This window comes from Anolis sagrei, chromosome 2 (assembly GCF_037176765.1).
Source record: "Anolis sagrei isolate rAnoSag1 chromosome 2, rAnoSag1.mat, whole genome shotgun sequence".
Lineage (NCBI taxonomy): Eukaryota > Metazoa > Chordata > Lepidosauria > Squamata > Dactyloidae > Anolis > Anolis sagrei.
In genome coordinates this window covers 284,096,590-284,100,089 of record NC_090022.1, presented here as the reverse complement: position 1 = coordinate 284,100,089, position 3,500 = coordinate 284,096,590, and the positions used below count along the sequence as shown (strand labels likewise).

The 3,500-nt window shown below is 37.2% G+C and overlaps 1 long non-coding RNA gene across 1 annotated transcript; it reads left to right on the top strand.

The window, feature by feature from the left end:
* Positions 1–1,283: 1,283 nt before the first annotated feature.
* Positions 1,284–3,192, top strand: LOC132766400 (uncharacterized). The gene is made up of 2 exons (XR_009630460.2): positions 1,284–1,365; positions 2,845–3,192. It is a non-coding gene; the product is annotated as an uncharacterized lncRNA (long non-coding RNA).
* The last annotated feature ends 308 nt before the right edge of the window (positions 3,193–3,500 follow it).

Genomic DNA, 3,500 nt, shown 5'->3' with positions numbered 1-3,500 from the left:
TTTTAAACCATTATAAATCCCTGATTCATTGAGCAATTTTTGTAGTTATCCACTTATTGCTATTCTCGAAGTGTGTCAGTACCTTGTAAGTGGAATACATCACTCCTTATTAACTTTAACAAACCAGGTGTTTAAAGAGTAACCAAATTAGTGGGATCATGGAGGGGGTGGAAAGAAACAAGAGGTGCAGATGAATGACAAACTGACTGGAAGAGGAGTAAGATGAGAGCCCATGTTTTAAGCCAGGCAATCTCAGATGAAAGCCCAACCAAGAAATCTTTCACAAGGTCAAAATTCTGGGAGAAAAGAAACTGTAAAAGGACAGGAAGAACCCTTTTGAAAGAATTAATGGTGTAGTGTGCTCTCCTGGAATCAACAGCAACATCTCTGCCATTCTTTGTAAATCCCATGCTGTGGCCAACCAAATGGCTTAATCAATGAGTTAGTGAACAATAACTCAGCTAATCAAATGATTTAAATGATTAGTGTTGATCATAATGAATTGCTTTCCAAATCCCTAAGCATTCAACATCATTGCACTGATTTTTAAATTTAAACTTCTCTTTGCTGGAGAGACTAAATAGTTAATAATGATTAGTCACCTCCAGTGATATAATTCTTTACTGATTTCTTTGCTCAAACAAAGCATTTGAATAATTTCAACAATATTTCTTCTCTCCCAAAACCATGCAGTCTTCAAAGGTTATTCACAATTCGGGGACCAGCATTTTTTTTGGCATGGTATTGATTCCTGTTCAGAAAATGATGTTGATCCCTACACAGAAAACAATGTTATGTGCAAAATAATCCTAAATAATTTTTGAATACAATAAGTACTGAACGATGATGTTTCTTTTCAATCCAAGATTTTTATTAATACGTTTCCTTGAGAAATACATTGTTCAAATATTTATCAATTTTTAAATGTTTTCTTTCCATCCTAGTAGCTACTAGTATTTCTCCTCCCTCCATGAATTGGTTAAATCCCCCTCTAAAGCCATTCATGCTCATAACCATCCCTGAATCCTGTGACGGCAATTTCCACTGTTTAATTTTACACTGAATGAAGAAATGTCCCCTTTTATCTTTTCAGGAAATGTGCATTAGATCTCTCCAAACAGAGCAATTAATTGCTTATACGTAAAATGAACACACACTGGGTCAGCCAGAGCAAGAAAATAAACTTCATAATCTTTGCAAGGTATACAAAAATTATTTTGCTCATGAACAGTTGGACAAAACTAACACGAGTCCATCTTTTTTTAGGAAAATAAGAAAAAAAGAAAAACAATATACGATATCAGAGACCCTGGAGCATGTCACCAAGGGAGAGATCATATGGGAAATGGAAAGAGGTGAACAGAGGTGAGGAGAGATGTTTTTAAGAGCTCTTTGTAATGGATTTTTTTCTAACTAACATACATAATTTGGTGTTACAAGCAACTTGGCCATCTAATCCCTAACTCCAGATTATTATGTATTAAAAGTTAACAAGTACTAAAAATGGCCCTAATACATATGGTCAAGGGACCTTGCTGCTCACACTCCTCCATTGTGAGTATGAACTGTTGCTACTTTTTTATTTCGGGGAAATGAGTCTGTAAACTGAGTGATATTGCACCTTCTTCTTCTTCCTCCTCCTCCTCCTCCTCCTCCTCCTCCTCCTCCTCCTCCTCCTCTTCTTCTTCTTCTGTTTATTTATACCCTACTTTTTATCTCCACAAGAAGACTCAAAGTGGCTTACAAACAATTTCAAGACAATTTAAATCTATTAAATTTTAAATATACAAACGTTAAAACAGAATTAAATATCATTGGTATTAAGAAAATCCTTCTCCACGTGGAAAATGTGTGAACAGTTCTTTAGGAGGACTGCAGCCTATATGTGTAAGGGTGAGAGCACACAAACATTTATTTTGGGGAAATCTACTATTGTCAAGTTGAAGACCCAGAAGTTGAAAAATCTCCTCTTCTTTTTTTTACCATTATCACCAGAATCTCCTAGTGAGCAAGGCAAGTGGGGAGTACTGGGAATTACTTTCCAAAAAATAAGTTCCATAAGTTATGCTATACTGGATCAAACCAAAGGTTCATCTATAAATGTTTCTTAGTCAGATGCCTCTATAGAACCAACAAGCAAGATAATAAAGGAATAGCTGTTCCATACAGTCACATCCTAGCAACTAAGTTTGAGTTCTTTATAAAAGATGCTGAACATACATGCTGGAGTAAAAGCCTAGGCAATAAAATACACAGAATAAACTGGCATTTAGTGGCATACAGTCTCTGGATACAAGTGATCTATAAAGACACAATGGCTGGAAGGTTGTTGGTTAGTCCCAACTAGATTTACTAACGGAAATAATTGTTGAATATGAGTCAAAACATAGATAATTCCAATAAATTCTGTAGTTCTGTAGTCAGGACTAACAATACTATGTAAACAGTAGCAATACCCAAAGCTTGGAAAAGTTGCTTTCTGGACTATGATACTGAGCATCCCTGCCTGTCTGGAGGATGGAGAGCATTGTAATCCAACCGCCCTCCTCAGTGTTCCCAAATTCTGTTCTAAAAACTATCAATAGAACTATCTCTCAGCTCAACCAATGCCCATCAGCACTACATCTCGTGGCAGCAAATTCCGACATTTAATTATTCTCCCTGTGGAGAAATGCTTCCTTTTGTTTCTTCTTTGGCTTTGCTTCATCATTTCATTTGTGTTTGCTTGCTTGTAAGAAGTCCTTGTTCTTGTTTCTGTTACATGATTAGAGTTACATGATGTAGCATTAGAAGAATATTTATTCTTCTTTCACTGTCTCTCTCTCTCTCTCCTCTTTTTGCCAGAGATGTTTATAGATCCCGCACCTGACTGCTCTCAGTGCCAGCCAGTGAAAATTTGCCTCTGGCAGCCATTCTTCCCCAGTGACAGTTTCAAACGCCTCAAGACGAGCAACCACACTGACTGTCAGATTCCGTTGAGTGGCCGACATCAGCAGCACAACAAAAGATCTTTTATTCTGAACAGAAAAAAATGTGCAAAATTATTGAGCTGGAGTTGATACATAGGTTGGAAGGGGAGGGCTGGAATCCAAACTTGTTCCCAAATAACAGAGTTGCTCTACAACTCATCCATGGTTTTCTGACATCCTGATATCCTCAAATAACAACAATAAAGCTTCTGTCTCCTTTCAAGATATTTGTCATCGTTTTATCTTAAGCCAGAAAAGATTGAATGCTGGGAGATCAAAACGGCAGAACTGATAGCTTATATCCTCAGCAAGTGCTTATCAAGGGTAATCCTCCAAGATGGGATGCTTCAAATGTGACAAGTTGCTCCTCCTTCCTCCCCACAACAGGAAATAAAATTCCAAACCCCAAACAAAAATAAAACACTGGAGCAAATAAGCAAAGCCTCCCAAAATGTCATATGATGTTCAGGTGAAGTCTGACTCGTTTACAATTTCTGACCTATCGAAGCAAATGCCTTCGGTACCCTGCAA